Source organism: Pinus tabuliformis, chromosome X, assembly GCF_031772625.1.
Source record: "Pinus tabuliformis cultivar Carrire ecotype Pingquan chromosome X, CPIR1, whole genome shotgun sequence".
NCBI classification, from domain to species: domain Eukaryota; kingdom Viridiplantae; phylum Streptophyta; class Pinopsida; order Pinales; family Pinaceae; genus Pinus; species Pinus tabuliformis.
Genome location: NC_142308.1, coordinates 586,753,573 through 586,776,585, shown reverse-complemented (window position 1 = coordinate 586,776,585; position 23,013 = coordinate 586,753,573). Strand labels below are relative to the sequence as shown.

The following is a 23,013-nucleotide window of genomic DNA, read 5'->3' as shown; positions in this document are numbered from 1 at the left end:
CTAGCCCTTTTGGCAACAACCTGCGTAGCGTAGGTTGCAGTCTCACCCGAAGCAGTATTGGGGGATGCTAGAACCAGGTTTCTGCATCCAAAGGCTTGTGTGATGGTCTTCCTAAGGATCTTAAGGCTCAGATATACCTTCGTGCAACCCTAACTCTTCTCATTGATCAACTACTGTAAATCTATTCCAACAACTTCCAACAATTAGTGAAGGTCTTAAATTGTTATTAATATGCATAAAAGATACAGATCCACTACTTTCACGTAATAAAAAAGCATTAATTCACATAAGTAATAACAGATCGTAGAGATATACAAACTTAACTGAAACAATAAACAAGGCATAGATGCACATATTCGGCTCAAAACAGTCTTTATTAAGATGTAAACATTCAGATACAAACTTCTTATCCCTGCGCACCCAGTTGCAGGGGCCCGCACACTCAATTGCGAACTTGCGAAGGTCTCCTCACACTCAGCTGTAGGAGCCTTCCCCTTTCACTTAAGTACAGGAAACATACCTTTCCTTCCTTAGCACCTTGCTCTTACAATTATTCTCTACCAAAAATTATCTCTTTAGACCTGCTATGCCTCAACTATATATAGCCTTTTCATTACAATACCATGGCCCGCGAACCATGGGCAGGTCTCAAAACCATCCTATCACCTACCCATACAAGGGACTAATTCCCCTTTGACTCTTTCTTAGCTTCACGCTTCGCTTCCACATTTCACGGAGACTTTACATTCTTTAACAAAAACTATTACAAAAATTGACTTAACTGACAAAAAATGACCCCAGGGATCCCATCCCAAGAGGCCCCCAAGCCAAATATGGTGACTCACCCTCGAGTCACTCAGTTGGATTCTCCACTTTATTGCGGAGGTCACTGAACTCCAGCTTCAATACTTCAAGTTCTGTTGTGCTCTGTACTACGACATGCTGCACTTCTTCGACCAGATTCTCTGTAGTTGGCCCCTCCATCGCGAGGCACATGGTCCTTTGTGTCTGCTGGAAAGTCTTCATCTTCTCTTGAATAGACAGAGTAATTTGGCTCGCTTCCTCTATCCATGGTTGAAGTCGATGCTTCAACACTTTTTTTTTCGTTGCAGCTCCTCAACCTGTGCCTGCAGCAGTTTCCCTTATTGTAAGCGCAAGAAGCACTGGACTGGCACCAAAGTGCGCACAGTTGCCCTGATCTCATCAACTTTCTACTGTGCCTCTCAGATCTCTATACCCAGTTGCTGCAGGTTTAAGTCCTCCTGCAAAGTGGTCCATAAATCCATTGCATTTTCAAAAAGATCATTGTAGCCTGATACTGCATTATCTAAAGTAGACATGTGTTCTCTGATGGCTGCGCCACGCTGCTCCCTGACCTCTGGAAAAGTAACCGGCTTTAGTTTCAATTGTAGTTCCGATATCTTCATCTGAAATTGAAAAATAACTCAGCCTACCTCATCCTTAGATTGTCACACTGCAACAGTTAATTTATGAATCTTTGTTGAAGCTACTGCATCCTCTGGAATGTGTAGTTCTAGTATTGAATTATACGCTTGTGTAATTGTTGCTTCGAGGCTCTGCCTTCACATTGCTAGCTCTTATTTTTCCTTAAGATTCTGAGCCTTTTCGGTGAAGATCTTCTGATTGTTCATTTTGACTTCGCTAATTACCGATAGTGCGATGTTCTCTGATCTGAAGCTCATGTGAGACCCCTTGATGAAGCGCATGGACAGTCTAAAGTGGCAGCGCAACTAAATTAACACCCACGCCTTTGATATTTCCAAGTTGGATGTTATCTTCCTCTGAATCTACGCATAATGTTCCTTATGGAAAGGGAATGACTCTGAGGTTTAGATTCTATTCTGTTTCTCGCTTGAATCCCGCTCGCTTGTCCCATGCTCTCCTGAATTCTGCCTGTTTGAATCTGAAACTCGCGCAGATCCTTTTGGATGCTCCCCATCATCTGCATGTACTATTGCTCAAACTGTGTCCACAACTCTATCATTGTGTCTCTGACCTTATCCCCAATTTCATCAACGTCCCCCTCTGTGAGGACCATTTGGGTCAATGCGCACTTGATTGTCTAATTTGTGCTTTTTCCTTGGTCCAGTAGTTGTCTCGTTTTGGCACTTTGACAGCCTGAAGGGAGTGCTCTATGCATCACCCCCGCCTCCTTCCTGCTTGGACTGTTCCTACTCTTTAGTATGCTAGAAGCCGAGTCCTCGACTTCTATTGTGGCCTCTTTTGCAAAGCGCTCTTTTTCGGAAGCTACCTTAGCGGCATTTTATTTCTTCTTCTGATCAGCCAATTCCCGCGCTGCTGCTTGTGCTGCTTCCTTCCATTTATGCGCAGCTTTCATCTACACAGAGGAGTTGTCACCACTCCCCTGGCCATGTCCCCACAGTCTCATGTACATCGGCCTCCGTAACTATGTATGGAAACTTGTGCCATATCTTCTTAGGATCTCGCCTCACACAGATGTATACATTATGAAAATCAGCCTTAAATTCCGCGTAGGCCCGCAACTTCTCAAACAAGGTTGGAGACAACCTTGGCCTCTAATTGATCACCATGTGGAGGTCCATCTTAACCAGTATCCAGAAGAATTTTTCTTCCATGACCCTCTCCGGGTCCTTCGTCACCCACAACGAAGAAAACTTCGCTACCTCCAGTAAATCTTCATCCTGCGAAGGGAACTGACTATCCTTCAGAAGTCACCATGCAATGAGTACAATCAATAGCACAAGCCAAGCATAGTGAAATGCCTTGCCATCATCCTGCGCTTCACGGAAATTTTCTAAGAACTCCTTGCAGAGGTACTGTGCCTAGTTGTACTACACCCCCTTTGCGCACTGTGCAACCAATGAAATTACTGGTGCCAGAACCTCATCCGTGCAACATTTTCGCATGATTCCCAGCCAAAATATGAGCGGAAAAATGCACCTCTTGGTCTATAATAGAGCGGATAGAGTATCCACGTGACTTCTTGACCAATCCAAACTCATTTTTCATTTTATCCGATGGCTTTCCCATCCTCTGACAAGCATCACATGCCTTACAGTATGCCTTAGAATCCTTATGTATTGTTGGCCACCATAACCCTACGTGCATAATCTTTTGCACGGTCGCTTTACCTTCATAGTGTCCTCCTTCCACTCCTCCATGTGCTTCAGTGAGGATACTAGAGCGCTCAAACTCCGGAACGTATCTGTGCATTATTTCGTCAGTACCCATCTTATACAAGTGTCCCGCTATCACAGAAAAGTCAGCAGCGCAGACCACCAGTTCCTTCTTCTGTTGAGTATAATACCCTTCTAGAGTTGTTCTAGTAGTTAGAATATGAATTATATCAGCAAAGTGATCATCTGCGCCCCTTACAGCAAAGAGCTACGCATCTAGAAATCCTTCTTCCAAATTGGTTGGTTCTTCACTTGTCTTGATTCGGCTTAGGTGATCCGGTCCTGCGTTCAACCATCCAAGCTTCACTATTACTTCAAAGTCATACTCTTGGAACAACAACAACCACCTACAAGTCTTCCCCCCCAACACAAGCTTGTTGACCAGGTACTTGAGAGCGGAGTGATCTGTGTACATTTTGAAATGTGTGCCCAACAAATAATGTCGAAACTTTTGCAGTGCGTAGACCATTGCCAACCCTTCGCACTCTGTAGTGGAATAGTTATTTTCGGCTTTTGACAGTTTCCTACTTGCAAAGGCTATTGGATGATCAATATCACCTTCACTAGGCTGGGTTAATACCACACCCAACGCAATACATGAGGCATCGACATGCACATGGAACTCTTTCTTCCAATCTGGAAATACTAAGATGGGCGCAGTCACCATATTTTCCTTTAACACATCAAGACTCTGTTGACACTCCTCATCCCAACAAAATGTCACATCCTTCTTTAATAGTTTCTCCATCATTGTGGTTATCTAGGCATAAGACTTGATAAACTTCCTATAGTACCCTGTGTGGCCCAACGTTGTGCGCAACTACTTAACATTCTTGGGAGCATCTAAATTCACAATCACTGCGATCTTCGCAGGGTCTACCATCAATCCTTGCTTACATACTACATGGCCTAGAAAAATTCCAAAAGGCACACAGAATATACACTTCTTCAAATTCAGCGCGATCTCGTATTTGCGACATGTATCCAACATGAGGCACAAACTTGCAACATGGAGCTTCACCAATCTGAACACAATCCAGCCATCAAAATATACCTCCAAGAATTTATGAATAAACTCCTTAAATGCCGTTATTATGACCCCGGAGAAGATAGCGGGTGCATTCTTCAGCCCAAATGGAATTACTCTATACTTAATGCAACCCCACTCTGTTGCGAATGTTGTCTTGTTGCGATCCTCCGATGCAATCTTAATTTGATGGTACCCTGAGAACCCATCAGTGAATGAATAAGCCTCCTGTCCTCCAACATTCTCTAAAAATTCATGTGTAAATGGTGTTGGAAATGGATCATGAACGCATGCATCATTAAGCTTCATGAGATCTATGCATATCCTAATTTTGCCTTGCTGTTTCTTTTCCTGGACAACCATTGGGCTTGCCCAATCAGATTCTTCAACTGGTTCAATGATTCCGGCCTCCAACATCTTATCGAGCTCTTTGCACACCTTTTCCTTATACTTCAGATTGAGCCGATAAGGTCTCTTCTTTATGGGCTTCGCGTCAGGTTTCAAAGTAATTTTCATAACTCTCATATCTCTTATAATACACTTCAGATTCGAGAACTTCGTTGGGAATAGATCCTGGTATTCACGTAGTAGATCGACCACCTTATCGATTGTATCTTCGTACCAATAGTCTCCTATCTTCGTGAACTTAGGCTCCGCATCAGATCCAATATTTACTTGCCTAGTCTTCAAAGGTTCTGATATATCAGGGTTCTCTACTTTAGGTCCTTCAACCTCGCACTATCCCTAAGTTTATGGAATGTTTATTTTTCTTGGATCATCTTCCTCTTCTTCAGTAGTCACATTGTAGCATTCCAGCACGTGGCACAGCTGTGTACTCGAGTCTGGGTGAACCCATTCTACCGACTCTTCAGGTGTTCGAAAGATAGTGTCTTTAATCTCTTGGAGCGCTTCATCGATGCACTCAAACCCATCCTCAAAACTGAAAGTTAATAAGAAGCTTTCCCTCAAGATATCCCATTCAGATGTCCCATGGCATAGCTCCATTTCCAAATACCAATTCATGGGAATAGTATCTAAAGTGTGATAGAAGATGTGCACCCATTCCTACTGTGGCTCTTCTCCCCATGCTTTAGTCCACTGCACCAAGTGTTCGCGGGGATCACCCTTTCCACTATATTTTTCCATCATCCAGGTATTAGCATATCCAAACCTGAGATTCATCATTCATTTGTATTCCTTCTAGTCAGCGAAGATTTCCTTATGCGTACCCCACCAATGGGGAGGCGTAGCACGTAGTGCCAATTCAAGTGCCTGGAAACGATGTTCCTCGGGCACCTCCCTATCAAACTCATCTAAAAAAATATTAACATCATTTAAGCCATCATAATGCAAAATTTTTCTTACCTACATGGATACACACCGCAGGGATTTGGTCATCATATTACAATGTAGCGTAGAGACCTCATGCAACCTATTATGCCAGTGTTCGATATCTTCATCTAAGTCTGAGGTATAGGAGTTGTCTCTATCCCACGTGATCCGTCCATCTGCAGTGGGATTGATCCAATCTTCGTCGTGCGTAGTAATCTTGTAGATTTGATCCAAATAATTGTCCTCCTCATAGTCGCGGACTGGTTCAATATAGCGCGCTCCTTCAGTAGGGTCTAGTGGCATAATAACCCTGAGCGCCTTCTTCTCAAATGTCATCATTCGATTCTTTAGATTAATCATCGTGTCCATGTCGAAGGCCGAACCAATTCCTAGTAGCGCAAGGTAAGGATTGTTGTCATCCACTATTTCAATTACTTCAAAATCATCCAACACAGTCGCTCCTTCAATGTCCATTGTTACCCCATACCGGTGCCCCATAGGAATGATCTTATGTTGATTGGCCATGCGTAGCTATATAGGAGACCATTGTAGCACAGGTCTCCCCATCCTCTCCCATGTTTTCTTAGGTAGTACATTTGCATCAGAACCCAAATCTAGGATGACTTGATCCATTTCATACTCTCTGATTTGCGTGGTTAACCTCATCTCGCGCCTAGTCTGCTTCTTGTGTTTGCCTAGTTTCCTCACAGCACGTTGTTCCATAGGAATCTTAATTTTTCCCGTGTAATTTTCGATCAGCTCCTGGAGCCCTTCTACTGCCTTCTGATCCCTCAACAACTTCATACAAGTTTTGAGAAAAGTGGCTAACAACGAAGGATTCACATCTTTCACTTCACTATTTCCAATTGGTTTTTCCTGACTCCCTGACGTAGAAGCCTCAACAAAGTTATTCTTAGCCTCCATGAAAGTTTCTTTAGCCCGGTTAAGGTCAAACGCAACTTCCTTTTCAGCAACCTTGTGCACCCATCCCTCGGTTTCTGGCTGCTTCCCCTTATCTTCACCTGTGGCTATACCACTGCACATTACGATATTAATATTGTGATCTTCTTCGTGAGGCTCCGTACTCATCATCTGGATATTCTGCGTAGGTTGCTGGGTATGTGTCTTCTTTTCTTACATCTTTGATATAAGTATCGGGAAATATTCTATCACATGGTTGAACTGTCTGCAATATTGATAAGATGGATGCGTTGGGTTTGGACAGTCGCGCACAAAATTTCTAGCTTCACCACAATTATAACAAATAACTTTTCCACGACCTCTACCAACCCCTCCTCCTCTTCCTTGTCCACGGCCTTGGAATCCTACGCGCGCTGCACTCATGTCCTGATCCTGAGGCCAATTTTCTGCCTGCATTCAATAGGTCGGGGTTTTATCCATCATTAATTCATAACTTCAACAATGGCACTCATCATGACCTACAGACTTGTAGAAATTGCAAAACAACTATTGAGGGGTCTGTACAAACTTCTGTAGTAGATGAAAATTGTCTGTCGCATGTTGTCCTTTAACCTGACAGATAGCTCACCATGGCATTGCTCTTGCGCTTGGCCCAACAGTATTTTTTGGCTTCAGGGGGACAAGGCCTCCCCCAATAAGATAATTCTGATAAACCGGACAATGGTCCTTGTCGTGGCCGTGACCCTTGCATTTCAAGCACCAAACTTCTGCGCAAACTTCAGGTTGTGCTTCCTTTCCCTTCTTGAGGCTCTACAACTCCAGGTGCAGACTTGCCAGCTGCGAGTGAATCTGTTGTACTCCAATGTTTGTATCTTGTATTAGTGAGGCTTCCAACCTCATCGCGATCTCCACAGCTTCTGCTTGCATTGATATCTTCTACTATGATAATGGTAATCTGAGGTGAGGCAAAAACGAAGCAATGTACCAATCTTTTTGTTGTTCGTTTGTGATGTTCATATTAGCCTGTCGGATCAGGCATTTTAGCCTCTAATTGAAATCCCATGAGGATTCATTTACCACTTGCTGTATCTCCTTAAACTTTGTAACAGACTGTGCCTGAGACTTAGGATTATTAAACTCATTGTTAAACGCTCGTTGAGTATCTGCCAATGTCGCGACAGGGTGATCTTGACAGTACTTGATATACCAAGTCATCGCTCTATCTTGCAGTGCCATGACCAACTGCACTTTCTTTAAATTATCATCAGTGATCTGCTGGGCTGTCCACACAACATTTGCAACAAACGAGAATTGCTCGGGGTCTTCACTCCCTACCCCCTTGAATATCGTCATCTTCACTGCGTTTTCCATGTTGAATGGTGGAGGTGGAGGTGGACATGGAGGTGACGGTGTAGGTGTATGTGATGGAGGTGGAGCTAGAGGCAGAGTGGATGGATGAAGTATCTGCGAGATACCCTGACTTACCAACTGCAGGGCACTTCATGGTGTACTCAGAATAGTTCCTTCGTCGTCGCTTGAAGAGGATCTCAATAGAGAACTATATTCAGAGCCTGATTCTTCGTTCCTTCTGAAGGGTTTCCCGCTTCATGTAGTCCCAAACATCAAGGTAATGGCATAACCCATTTTTCGCACAACAACATCTTAATCCAAGTTTTCGAAGATTTTAATTACTTATCTTGTGGTCCCTTGAATAGCTTGCGCTCTGCTTCACTATAACTGATGGATATATCAATCACAAGCTCAGTGAAAAATCCTCCTATGGTACGATCAATCCAATGATCAACAACCTGCGCGATGTTGTTTTCTGATGCTTCCAAACACCTCACTACCTCTGGAGTCCACACAATAGGGCCGTCAAGTCTCCACGTACCCTGACTGTTCGCTAATCTAGACAACCACTCATCCAGTTCACAAGGGAAGAAACAAAAAAGGCTTCGGTTTCGTCTGAGTATAGGTATCTATTCAACCATTGTTCCTTGGATAACCGCGAATTTCTTTTCTCTTGAGATGCAAATGCATGTTCCTTCTAATCAAGCCACTTCTCAATTTATTTCTTAGTAGGGAACCACTTATTTGACATCACACATTCCTCAGATAGATCCTGGTATCAGCAACATAACCATTTGTTGGCTTGATGGGGCCTGACCCAGGTTTAGAGTTATTCGTGCCAACCAACAAAACCCTAACTACTGGCCCTTTCGGCAATAACTTGCGTAGTGCAGGCTGCAGTCTCCAGTATTGGGGGATGCTAGAACCAGGTTTCTGCATCCAGAGGCCTGTGTGATGGTCTTCCTAAGGATCTTAAGGCTCAGATCTACCTTCATGCAACCCTAACTCTTCTAATTGATCAACTATTGTAAATCTATTCCAACAGCTTCCAACGCTTCGTGAAGGTATTAAATTGTTATTAATATGCATAAAAGATACATATCCACTACTTTCGCGTAATAAACAAGCATTAATTCACATAAGTCATAATAGATCGCAGAGATATACAAACTTAACTGAAACAATAAACAAGGCACAGATGCACAGATTCAGCTCAAAACAGTCTTTATTAAGATGCAAACGTTCAGATACAGACTTCTTCTCTCTGTGCACCCAGCTGGAGGGGCTCACGCACTCAGCTACAGACTTGCCAAGGTCTCCGCACACTCAGCTATAGGAGCCTTCCCCTTTCGCCTAAGTACAGGAAACATACCGTTCCTGCCTTAGCACCTTTCCCTTACAATGATTATCTACCAAAAATTATCTCTTTAGACTCGACTCACTATGCCTCAACTATATATAGCCTTTTCATTACAATACCATGGCTTGCGGACCATGGGTGGGTCTCAAAACCATCCTATCACCTACCCATACAAGGGACTAATGCCCCTTTGACTCTTTCTTAGCTTCGCGCTCCACTTCCACATTTTGCGGAAACTTTACATTCTTTAACAAAAACTATTACAAAAATTGACTTAACTGACAAAAATTGACCCTAGGGATCCCATCCCAACATGAATAGGAAATGTATGATGGTGGTGATGTTTTCCTAGGAGATGACTTAAAAAATATAATCATAGGACAAGCAAAAGTTAAGTTGGAACTCATGGATGAAATGATTAAAACACTCCTTGACGTTTTTCACATCCCACGATTGGCCATAGTATTTATTTTTTCTGTAAGCAAGATGACTGATGCATGTGTAAAAATAGTGTCTGAAATGGAAACTTGTAGGATGATTCGAGTAACAATGGTATTACCATTATAAGGTATCTCCAACCTACTATAGTGGATTCCATGGTTAAACCACAACATAGGGCCTACATAGGAATATGTCCTAGGGCCACACTATAAATCATTTTGAGGTCCATGGTTGAGTTTTTTTAGCATCTGAGTGGGACTCTTGATGTTAAGGTTGACTACTAGATTCCTAGTTTAGGGAAAGGTATAACAAAAGTATTAGACCAATATCGGGTACCAAATCCCCATGAAAAAAGAACTTTAATCTCTTCCAATTGATATGATAGTTTGGGCATGGAGGGAAAAGAAAGAAGATTGTAGGAGGATCAAGAAAAAATAAATGTGGCATAGATGTTTTAATTCATCTACTTGAGGATGTCATGAGATTAGAAGGAAAAAAATCACGAATGAAAAATTGTCCTTTGGAAAATCAATTAATATATTATGAAGAAACAATTTCCATGTTTATTTTTTATAATATATTCTCTATATAAGGATAAAAAACTAATGTGAAGGGTAATATGTTGAAGAATTTCTCACACATTGGTGCAAAATCTAGAGCAAAGTGTTGAAATGCCTACCTTCAATAACTTCATGGGACATTTGGTTAGCTAGAAATGCAAGGATATTTGAGAACATGGATATCCTTCTCATCCAATGTGCTTCTCACGTTAAATCTATTTTTTCATATTTAAAATCCGGGATGCAAACCCTTGTAATGAGATACTTGTCCCATGCTAAAATTAACAAAATAGGGGCTTGGGGGTACTTTGACAATGGAAGTCAAGGTAATCTCCCCAAAAGGAGGAGTTGGTGGTGCTATTTTCCTTAATGGTACACATAAAATCCTATTTAATATTGGTTTAGGAGATGGTACAAATAATATTGTAGAACTATTTATTTTGAAGATCCTCTTAAGATTGGTTGCGCAAGTAAGAGTATAAAAAATATAGATGTTTATTAACTCAATCAAAGTAATCAATTGAATGAATGGCTAGAATAGAATGACAACTCTGATTTTAAACCTTGAATTTGATGAAGTAAAAACATCATTATATTTTTTTAACTTTATCTACTTTAAACATATTTAAATGAATTTAATAAAAAAATATCATTTGTCTAAAAACAATTGTTACATTAATATAGTAATTTGCTATAATAATAATTTCTTTTTTCAATCTCCATTTAAGAACCTCCTAAACAACGAGACTTGTAATAAAACTATGCTTGTATCCTTAAGAAACTCAAACTTCTAGAGATATACATATTTTTACAAAGATCTTCTCCACAATTTATATAAGAAATATGTTTTTTTTTTTGTTTTTTTTTTTCCTCCACGGGACATTAAAAATGTTTGTGTTTCTTTATAATAGATGTTTATATTTATATTAATTATTTACATATGAAATTGATAATCAATAAATATCGTTCATTTAAATATTTTGAAATCCATATTCCTCCTAAGCTCAATTGGAATTATAGTATTGAAATAGACAGAGGGTGAACAACTTATTATGAGCTTGAAAAAATTATAAATTAGCGAACCTTTAGACATTTGATAGAAAAATATTCATATTTGATATTTTTATCACTCTTTTTATCTTATACGATGTGAAGCTTGGTGATGAAATATCTCTAAATTTTTTTGGAGAAGGATAAGCAAAAGAAAAGAAAACTAATTTTATAATTTATAATATTACTATTCAAAGAAATGCACCCTATTTTATCCTCCTCATAAAAGCTACCCTCTCCCTAGTGAGTCCAAAGCCATGGTTAGGTCTTAAATGTGCAAGAAAAAATAAACAACATGAATGACAAGAGGTTCCCCAAAATTGCTTCCAAGTCTAGCCATAATCACTAACCGCTCATGCTAGGATGACACAAGAGGCTAGGTCTTGGCTAAAAATATCATTACATTTGAATTAAAACACCTATCCTAAACCCAAATTAAAATTCAGTTTAAAAATATTTGTTACAATATAATATGGTAATCTTGAAAGACTTTTTTTTGGCCTAGAAATAAGATTTTAAAAGAATTTATGTATTCTTTACCTCTTTTAAGTTTCTATAAACTAATTATAATCTCAAAAACTTGATGATAATTAACATCATCAATTCAATATATTACATTAATTAATTACTAAGGTAGTTATATAAATTAAATCATTGGTAAATGTCCATCTACATCAATTCGTGAAAGAAACTCTTGGCAAGGGTTTTTATGGATGTGAGTTGCATTTGAACAATTGGGTGATGGTCAATAAAATCAAGGAATTTACCTTTAATATTTTTGGACATTCTACTAAATTGCTAATGATGAATGTTTCTTGGCATCAAACCTTAAAAAAATTATGTTAAACATTAAACAAGACTATGTATTAAGGGAATTTTCTACTTTTTCATCCATGAAAAAGTTATGAATGTAAGCAATTATATCCATATAAATATTTTCATATGTTATGGATGTATTTAATTATATTCATAGAAATATTTTCAAGTTTATCATATTCACTTAAGTAAAGAATATTTTTTACCAATATTTTCTAATCTTAAAATTTATGTAAAGTTAATTTAACATAAATATAAACTTAAATGGTTGAAGTTTCAAATTTAATTTTAAAGAATAAGCAACTTTGCACATTCTTTATATTCAGTGAAATAAACATATTTACTAAAAGTTACTGCTCTACAAAATTTAAATAGGCAAAATTTAAAAGTTAATTTTCTTATGAATTTAAAATTGAACAATTACAATTAAAAGTAAAGATAACAATTGATTAAATGAATCTCTACCCATTCAATCTCCCTTCGAATTATTTATAAACATACTGGTTCTATCAAATCTAAATATAAATACAAACTCTCTCACAATAAAGGAAATTAAAATATTTACGGATAGATTGTGATGGGGTTTTCCATTGTAAAAAAATGTGGACGCAAATTGCTTGCACTCAGTTTTTTTAATTTATTTTTAATTTCTTCTCATTTTTTATTTGTTGGACCAAAAAACTGCATAGGCATAATAAGTCCAAGTCCATGGTACTTGTCATCCTGCTTCGCTACCTGCAAGATCCTCTCCTGCAAATCTATCCCATATGAGCTAATAGTTGCAATGTGATTTACCTACACTCTTTTGGTAAGAGCATATGCAACCCTATTCTCTTTACCCTTAATGCACATGTTCTCAAAGTTAGACTCTTTGAGATTGGCCAACCATTTAGCTTTCCTGACATTCAGATTAGGTTGGTGAAACAAGTATCTCATCCCACTGTGATCACTCATCAAAACAAAACGCCTGCAAGAGTATGAGAGAATAGAAGATAGATCCAAAACTAAACTGACAAAAGCCAAACCAACAAAAGTTGTGAATTGATCCTCAAAATCCTCTTTATCATTGATGTCTCTCTTTTTCTTCATTTTCGTTAATTTTCCTTCTCATGCAAATATGTGACTCTTCATCTCCCATTTCTCCTATTTTCATTTATTTTCATAAATAAATTCCACTTAATTCCTCTTTTCCTTTTCCAATGCCTTTACCAATTTTCTTATCCATAATAATAAACAAGTGATGCCCACTATAGATTTCTACCCAACATTTGGCTTGGAATACATGTCCCATGACCTTAGTCTTATTACTCCTTTATTATTCTTTGTTACACGAAATTTTGACCCGAGGCTATTACAACAAGAAAGGGATGATATAGGCCCTTATTCCTCATGCTAGGATCATTGGTACATAATAAGTCAAAGTCCATGGTACCTATCATCCGCCCACGCTGCACCTGCGAATCGAACCCAGCGAGGAACCCAAGATTTCCTGACAGACAGAGATCAACACACAGTAAGCATCCAACAGACCAAGCACTGTCATTCCTATTCTTTCAGCTCCGCACATCACACTGAGGTATTTGCCTCCATAACTCTCCCAGTATCCCCTGTTATTTCCTTCTTTAACCATGGTTCTCCATCTTCCTCTGTTCTGCATGCCCTGTCTTTGTTAAGCGCTTGTGACCCAAACTTTTCCAAAACAAAGTATCCAAAAATGAAAATATTGTGGTTTACCCTCAAATTAATCACAAACAAATGAGAAATATTATTAGAGACTTACCCATGTCAGGATTGTTTAATCCTTTGTTAGAAGGGTATATCCAGATCTTAGTGAGTTGGATCAGAAAAATCAATACCAATTCACTAATGCCAACTTTGATAGGAGTTTAATGGTTCAGACTAAACCTTATTGAAGCAATGTTTTTTAGGCATTGCACCATATCCACAATTCATACTTGTCCCATACCCTGGTGTACTTCCATACCTAGAAGGTCCATAGCTGGGGGCTGCAACATATGGAGCATATCCAGTACCTACAATAGGCAAGCATGCTCCATAAACCCCAATAAGAGTTGGTCCATAGCTTTGCATATATTGTGCACAAAAACTAGCTCCATGTCCTGTAGAACCTCTTGTATTTCCTGGAGACATGTCCTTGGGAATGACCAACTTCACCTCCATAGTCTTTTCCTTGAGCTGGTGGAATATTTGTTGAATAAATTTGTCACTGCATCCTCTGAATCATAAGTAATAAACCCAAAACCATGATGTGTTTGTGTAGTGTGATCATACCTTACAACTACATCTGTTGTATTACCAAACTGCTCAAAATACTTTCTGAAGTCATCCTTAGTAACAGGGGGTGTTAACCCACCAACAAAAATCTTCTTAGTCCTAGGTACTGCCATATTACTATTCCTATGAACATTTTGTTATTCATCCCTTGGTACAACCCTTTTAGCTTCAACCTATGCACAACTATACTACTTAAGAAAGGAAAAAACTAACCATGCACACCTCTTGCAATCAAAGAAGAAACAACAAGCAAACATTGAAAGAGGAAGTACCCACACTTCCCTTCAACAATTCATAAAACTAATGGGAAGATGTATATAACACAAAATTGAGAAATCAAACAACTTTTTGAAAGCCAATGAACATAGTGATATAGACAAAGTAACTATAGTTAAAGAGCCAAGAAGAAGAAAACATTCACATAGGAAGCACCCACCCCACCCTTCATTAATTGAAACAAAAACGGATGGAAGATGTATAGTACACATAATTAGAGAAACTGAACAAAATTTTTTAGGGTCAACATGCATATTGACCTAAAGTCTAGACACGGTAACTACAAACCTTTTAAACCACTAAATGTTGTAGGTAGCACACTTTTGGGTTGCTTCTGACTGCTTCTCAAGAGTCAAAACTCACTATAAATAACCATGCTGGAGATATGAAGCACTTGAAGCAAGCTATCATATAAATACAATGACTAACTTCTGAGGAAAATAATATGAATAGAAAATTTGAAATCTTTGGGATCTCATGATATTTATGGAAACCAATCACATCTAGGAGATTCAATAAATTCAAAAACGTAAAACACTAGGAAAGTACTTCCATAATGAATTTTAAACATCTACATTGAAGGAGATTCAAGAAAATTATATATTTGAGGATTTTGGTATACAAAAAATTGATAGTCAAAACCTAAGTGTGTTTTATTTATGCCAATATACTTTTAACATCTTTTCCTACATGATTAAGTGATGATTGTGGAAAGATTTAATTATAAGGTACAATTTTGGAAAGCACAGAGACACAACCAACTAAAAACCTCACAAATTTATGGGAATATCAACATTGAGGTATTGAAATTATGAGGACCTTTTAAACTTAACAAATGCAATTTGAAGACTCAAGAAGAGCGTAATGGGTACTTGACATAACCTCAAATGCATCTTAGTGAGAAACAACTAGTCCTCTCTCAAATTTTTGAAATTAGTATTGTTGTATTGAAATTATCAAGGCTTATGCAACTTGGAGACTAAAGAAGAATGTAATAAGTACTTAGAGGAACCTCAAAAGAATCAATGAATAAAATCTCGTCCTCATTATTAAGATCTTTCAAAAAATTATAATTTTTCAAAACCACACTTACCTTAGGAAAAACTACATCTTTTGAAAGAAAATTTTATTTATTTCCTAGTACAATGTTTTGATAACTATAATTTCAGGCATTGCGAGGTGGTGTTAGTAATGTCACATGTAAATGTTAGTAGATAAAATTTGTTGACTACTTAGTGGGAAGCCACTGTGAATAACGAAAAATCAACAATTTGGCCAAGCTCATTATTAAGCGCTTGCAAAAACTAAAACTTTATGAAACTACACTAAATTTATGAAAGCCTACATCGTTTAAAACAAATTTGATTTATTTTTTAGTATAATGTTTTCACAACAATATTGTTAGGTGTTGATAGTAACGTCACATGTAAGTGTTGGCAGGTAATGTTGACAGAATTCAGTTGACTACTTAGTGGGAGGCAACTGTGACAATTCCCAGTGTATTGTGTTTTTATGTCAATGTGGTTGGTAGAGAAGACACATTTTTTGGGAGGATAAAATCACTTTTTCGGCTTACACACTACTTTCCATCTCCTTGCTCAAGCAAGAAGTGTAACATTTTTTATGGAGGAATATTCATCATTGTGTTCAATGATTTGACTGACGACCTTGTTTGGTCTATTCAAGCTATTCATTATTGGTATTTTGGTACATATGGAGAGTAGAAAATGTTCCAACTAAAATATAGATAATCCTAGAATTTGAGTGACTACTTATCCAACTATTTATTTGTATTTTTTTCCTTTATATTTTCCTCAAAACTAACACAAAATATATCTTGAAGAGTATATACTTTTTTATTCTCTTTGTAATTTCCCAAAACTAACACAAAATATAACTTGAAGAGCATATAAAATGTTCTTATAACCTTTTATTCTCTTTGGATTTTCCCCAAAACTGACGCAAAATATAACTTTGAGGAGCATAATCATAATTTAGCATTGAAATTTATTAAAACATAATTGATAATGATTTGAAGCACTTTTCATAATACATTAACATTAGCAATCTTTGGGACTTCGGTAGAAATGCTAATATATCCATTGATAACAATATGAAGCACTTCTCAGAATCCATGAACATCTCATTTAGTGATATTCATAACTTGTAGAAAAACCATTACTTTAAGTTTTGATGAAATGAATATGTAAAGTTATAATGAAGATGCCTTATATGTAAGAATACGCTCATAGGATATAAATAAAAATATGTCCTTAAGAGGGAGATTGAAATCTCTAGGAAAGTTAGTAAATCTATACTAGAGATGTGGAAAAGAAGGGCATTACAAGAAACATTTTAGATCCAAAAGTGTTGAAAAAGGGAAGGGATCCATTAGTGCTCCTTCTACAAAAGAGAAAACCTCCTTAGATGAAGGAGGGGGTGTGTTATTGGCTTTCTCAAGAACACATACAGATCATGAGGTGTGATTGGATGAATTAGTTGCATTTTTTCATATAACCCCTCATAGGAAGTGGTTTTGTGAATAGGAAATGTATGATGGTGGTGATGTTTTCCTAAGAGATGACTCAAAAAATAGAATCATAGGACAAGCAAAATTTAAGTTGGAACTCATGGATGAAAGGATTAAAACACTCCTTGACGTTTTGCACATCCCACGATTGGCCAAAATATTTATTTTTTCTGTAAGCAAGATGAGCGATGCATGTGCAAAAATAGTGTCCGAAATGGAAACTTGTAGGATGATTTGAGTAGCAATGGTATTACCATTGTAAGGTATCTCCAACCTAGTATAGTGGATTCCATGGTTAAACCACAACATAGGGCCTACATAAGAATATGTCCTAGGCCCACACTAGAAATCATTTTTAGGTCCATAGTTGAGGTTCTTTAGCATCTTAGTAAGACTCTTCATGTTAAGGTTGACTACTACCTGCCTAGTTTAGGGAAAGGTATAACAAAAGTATTCGACCAATATCAGGTACCAAATCCCCATGAAAAATAACTTTAATCTCTTCCAATTGATATGATAGTTTGGGCATGGACTGAAAAGAAAGAAGATTGCAAGAGGATCAAGAAAAATTAAATGTGGCATAGATGTGGTAATTCATTTACTTGAGGATGTCATGATATTAGATGGAAAAAAATCACGAATGAAAAATTGTCCTTTGAAAAATCAATTAATATATTATAAAGAAACAATTTCCATGTTTATTTTTTATAATATATTCTCTCTATAAGGATAAAAAAATAATGTGAAGGGTAATATGTTGAAGAAATTCTCACACATTGGTGCAAAATCTAGAGTAAAGTGTTGAAATGATTACCTTCAATAACTTCATGGGACATTTGGTTAGCTAGAAATGCAAGGATATTTGAGAACATGGATATCCTTCTCATCCAATGTGCTTCTCACGTTAAATCCATTTTTGCATATTTAAAATCCAAGATGCAAACCCTTGTAATGAGATACTTGTCCCATGCTAAAATTAACAAAATAGGGGCTTGGGGGTACTTTGACAATGGAAGTCAAGGTAATCTCCCCAAAAGGAGGAGTTGGTGGTGCTATTTTCCTTAATGGTACACATAAAATCCTATTTAAGATTGGTTTAGGAGATGTTACAAACAATATTGTAGAACTACTTATTTTGAAGATCCTCTTAAGATTGGTTGCTCAACTAAGAGTATAAAAAATGTAGATGTTTATTAACTCAATCAAAGTAATCAATTGAATGAATGTCTAGAATAGAATAACAACTTTGATTTTAATATAGTAATTTGATATAATAATAGTTTCTTTTTTCAATCTCCATTTAAGAACCTCGTAAACAACAAGACTTGTAATAAAACTATGCTTGTATCCTTAGGAAACTCAAACTTCTAGAGCTATACATATTTTTACATAGATCTTCTTCACAATTTATATAAGAAATATGTTTTTGTTTTTGTTTTTTTGTCTTTTTTGTTTTGTTTTGTTTTTTTTTTTTTTACTGGACATTAAAAATGTTTGTGTTTCTTTATAATAAATGTTTATATTTATATTAATTATTTACATATAAAATTGGTAATCAATAATAAATATCTTTCATTTAAATATTTTGGAATCCATATTCCTCCTAAGCTCAATTGGAATTATAGTATTGAAATAAATGGAGGGTGAACGACTTATGATGAACTTGAAAAAAATTGTAAATTAGCAAACCTTTAGACATGTGATAGAAAAATATTCATATTTGATACTTTTATCACTCTTTTTATCTTATACAATGTGAAGCATGGTAATTTTATAATTTGTAATATTACTATTCAAAGAAATGCACCCTATTTTATCCTCCTCATAAAAGCTACCCTCTCCCTAGTGAGTCCAAAGTCATGGTTATGCCTTAAATCTACAAGAAAAAATAAACTACATGAATGACGAGGTTCCCCAAAATTGCTTCCAAGGCTAGCCATAATCACTAACAACTCATGTTAGAATGACATAAGAGGCTAGGTCTTGGCTAAAAATATCATTACATTTGAATTAAAACACATATCCTAAACCCAAATTAAAATTCAATTTAAAAATATTTGTTACAATATAATATGGTAATCTTGAAAGACTCTTTTTTTTTCCTAGAAATAAGATTTTAAAAGGTTTTATGTAATCTTTATGTCTTTTAAATTTCTATAAACTAATTATAATCTCAAAAACTTGATGATAATTAACATCATCAATTCAACATATTACATTAATTAATTACTAAGGTAGTTATATAAATTAAATCATTGGTAAATGTCCATCTACATCAATCCGTGAAAGAAACTCTTGGCAAGGGTTTTTATGGAGGTGAGTTGCATTTGAACAACTCAATAAAATCAAGAAATTTACCTTTAATATTTTTGGACATTCTACTAAATTGCTAATGATGAATGTTTCTTTACATCAAACCTAATTTTTTTTTATTAAACATTAAACAAGACTATGTATTAAGGGACTTTCCTGCTTTTTCATCCATGAAAAAGTTATAAATGTAAGCAATTATATCCATAAAATCAAGAAATTTACCTTTAATATTTCTGGACATTCTACTAAATTGCTAATGATGAATGATTCTTTGCATCAAGCCTAAAAATATGTTAAGCTTTAAACAAGACAATATATTTAGGGAAATTTCTTATTTTTCATCCATCGCAGAAATTTATCTGCTTTTTCATCCATTGCAGAAATTTATTAAACAAGACGATTGCTAATTTATTTGCTGGACCAAGAACCGCGTAGACATGTCATTCCAATGTCAAAGTCCATGGTGATAATAAGTGAGAAAACAAGACAATCGACTTTGGCGGCAACGCTCATTGGCCACCGGCTCGGCCGGCATCAACACGGAGGGCCGTCAAGGACACTGGTTTGGAGAGGCCACTCAACAAAGTGCAGGACAGGTGTTCCATGTTCCAGCGATGATGAGTCATGACAATCTAGAGCTGAAATTGACAGCGGACTACACGCAGATAATATGAATGATGTGTTTCCACCAAAAACACATCATATGTATATATATGTGTATATATACACATATATACACATATATATGTATATATATATTTTTATAGATATTCTCTATTTTCAAATAGAGTGTTTGAAAGTTTACTCATAAAGTTTTTCTAATATTTAAAAAAATTCTTGCTTTTTCTTTGAGAGGTTTTTGTTGGGTCTTGTCACCATTGAGTAGGTAAAGTTCTTTGTTTTTCTTGCTTTTGTCTTTTTTTTCTTCCTCATTGAGTGGGTGGTGTCATGTTTTTTGAGTTTTTTTTAGCATTTTGATATTCGTTATTTTCAATCTCTGTTTAAAAACGCGTTTGAAAGATTTTTTACTATTTTTTTTGGATGGTTTATAATGCATAAAGTTAAGCATTTTGTATAGTAAAAGTATAGTGAAAATGGATGAATAAGATTTTATATTATTTTTTTTAGGTAATTTATTACGTGGAAAGTTAGGCATCTTGCACAGCTAAGTATTTTCCACTATTTAAGTATTTCTTTGGTGGGTTATCATGTAAAAAGTTAAACATTGTGTACATTGAATGTGAATGAATAAGATTCTTCACTATCTAAAGTCTTTTGTTTTTGTTTTGGTGGGTCATAATGCATAAAATTAGGTATTTGTAAAAGTGGATAAATAATTTTTTTCACTATTTAAAGCTTTTTGTTTTTTCTTTCTTAGTTTATAATGCATAAAGTTAGGAGTTTAGCATAGGGAAAGTGGATTAATAGTGAAAATAGATGAATGAAGTCTTCACAAGGAGTCTAAAAAGTAAATGTTGAATTCATTAGAAGGGATTTGGAAAGTGCATCCTTGAATTTTCAAAGAATTAGCTCTCCAGAAGAAGTGTTGAAGTTTTGAGTCATCCCATCATTTTGTTGATATTCTATTTCATAATATAAGTATTAAGTATTTGTGTTCATATTTATGTTATGATAACACTCTTATATGATGTTTGGATAAGATAAGATTTTTATATATTCTTATTTATTATTTATATTTTGTGACATAATTTTGTTTTGTTATAATTTTGCATATATATTTTTAGTATAAAAATAAATTTATATGTTAATTTTTATTTTTGGGTTCAATTTATCTTCATAAATTGATATCAAAGCGAAATGTTGTAATTTTCCTACTTGGTTGTTGCCTCTAGAGTGGAATCATAGCTATATGTTTTAATGTTTCCTCATTCCAATTTATCAAACTCAATTTTTTCTCTTTTCCCTAATACTTGTTGGTTTTCAAAGTAGTTTTGTATCATTTTATATATTCTCTAATCCATTCACTTTATGTTTCCCAAATTGGTATTAAAGCTAGATGTTGTAACTTTCATGGTCTACTTTTACCTCCTAGTCACACACACACACACACACATATACCAAATGAAATTTGAATTTTTGATTTCTTTTAAACAATATCAAATTTGAGTTTCACTATTTCTTTTACATTTATAAATACTTCTAGGCCTAATGGTTGATACAAATATCACTTAATTTATTTGTTGGACCCAAAAGCGATGTAGACATGTCATTTCAATGTCTAAGTCCATGGTCATAAGTCCAAAAACAAGACATCACCATGCTGAGGCCATCCGGATGCACCATGCTGAATCAACGAAGGGAGGGGCTCGCCGCGTCGCCATGCTAGCATTTGTACCTGCCACTCTACCCTGTTGTCCATGCTTAATCAAATTAGGGTGTGTTTAATCATTCGTTGACTCCCACCAACAACAGTCCGCTTTGCCCGTGTTGCACCTGCGAATTGAACCCAATGAGGAACCTGAGATTACTCAATATACAGAGCTCAACACACAATAAGAATTTAGCAGGCCAAGCACCATCATGCCTGTTCTTTTAGCTCCACATGTCACACTAAGGTATTTTACCTCCAGAATTCTCCCAATATCCCCTGTTATTGCCTGCTTTAACCACGGTTCTCCATCTTCCTCTGTTTTGCATGCCTTGTCTTTGTTAAGCCCCTGTGACTCGAACTTGTCCAAAACAAAGTCTCCAAAAATGAAAATATCGTGGTTTACCCTAAAATTAATCACAAACAAATGAGAAAAATTATTAGAGACTTACTTGTGTGAGGATTTTTTAATCCTTTGTTAGAAGGGTCTATCAAGATCTTAGTGAGTTGGATCGGAATAATCAATACCAATTCATTAATGCCAACTTTGATAGGATTTTAATGATTCAGACTAAACCTTGTTGAAGCAATTTTTTTTAGTTGTTGCACCATATCCACCATTCATACTTGTCCCATACCCTGGTGTACTTCCATACCTAGTAGGTCCATAGCTAGGGGTTGCAACATATGGAGGATATCCAGTACCTGCAATAGGCAGGCATGCTCCATAAACCCCAATAGGAGTTGGTTCATAGCTTTGCATCTATTGTGCACCAAAACTAGCTCCACGTCCTACATAACCTCTTGTATTTCTAGGAGACATGTCCTTGGGAATGACCAACTTCACCTCCATAGTCTTTTCCTCGAGCTGGTGAAATATTTGTTGAAGAAATTTGTCCACTGTATCCTCTTAATCTTAAGTAATAAACCCAAAACTACGATGTGTTTGTGTAATGTGATCATGCCTTACAACTACATCTATTTTATTACCAAACTGCTCAAAATACTTTCTGAAGTCATCCTTAGTAATACTGGGTGCTAACCCACCAACACAAATCTTCTTAGTCCTAGGTCCCTCCATATTACTATTCCTCTGAACATTTTGTTGTTCATCCCTTGGTACAACCCTTTTAGCTTCAACCTACACACAACTATACTACTTAAGCAAGGAGAAAACTAACAATGCAAACCTCTTGCAATCAAAGAGGCAACAACAAGAAAACATTGAAAGAAG

General features: G+C 36.4%; 1 pseudogene; it reads right to left on the bottom strand.

Moving 5' to 3' along the window:
- Window positions 1-13,935: 13,935 nt before the first annotated feature.
- On the bottom strand, window positions 13,936-22,542 carry LOC149141381 (heterogeneous nuclear ribonucleoprotein 1-like; annotated as a pseudogene).
- Between the last annotated feature and the right edge of the window lie 471 nt (window positions 22,543-23,013).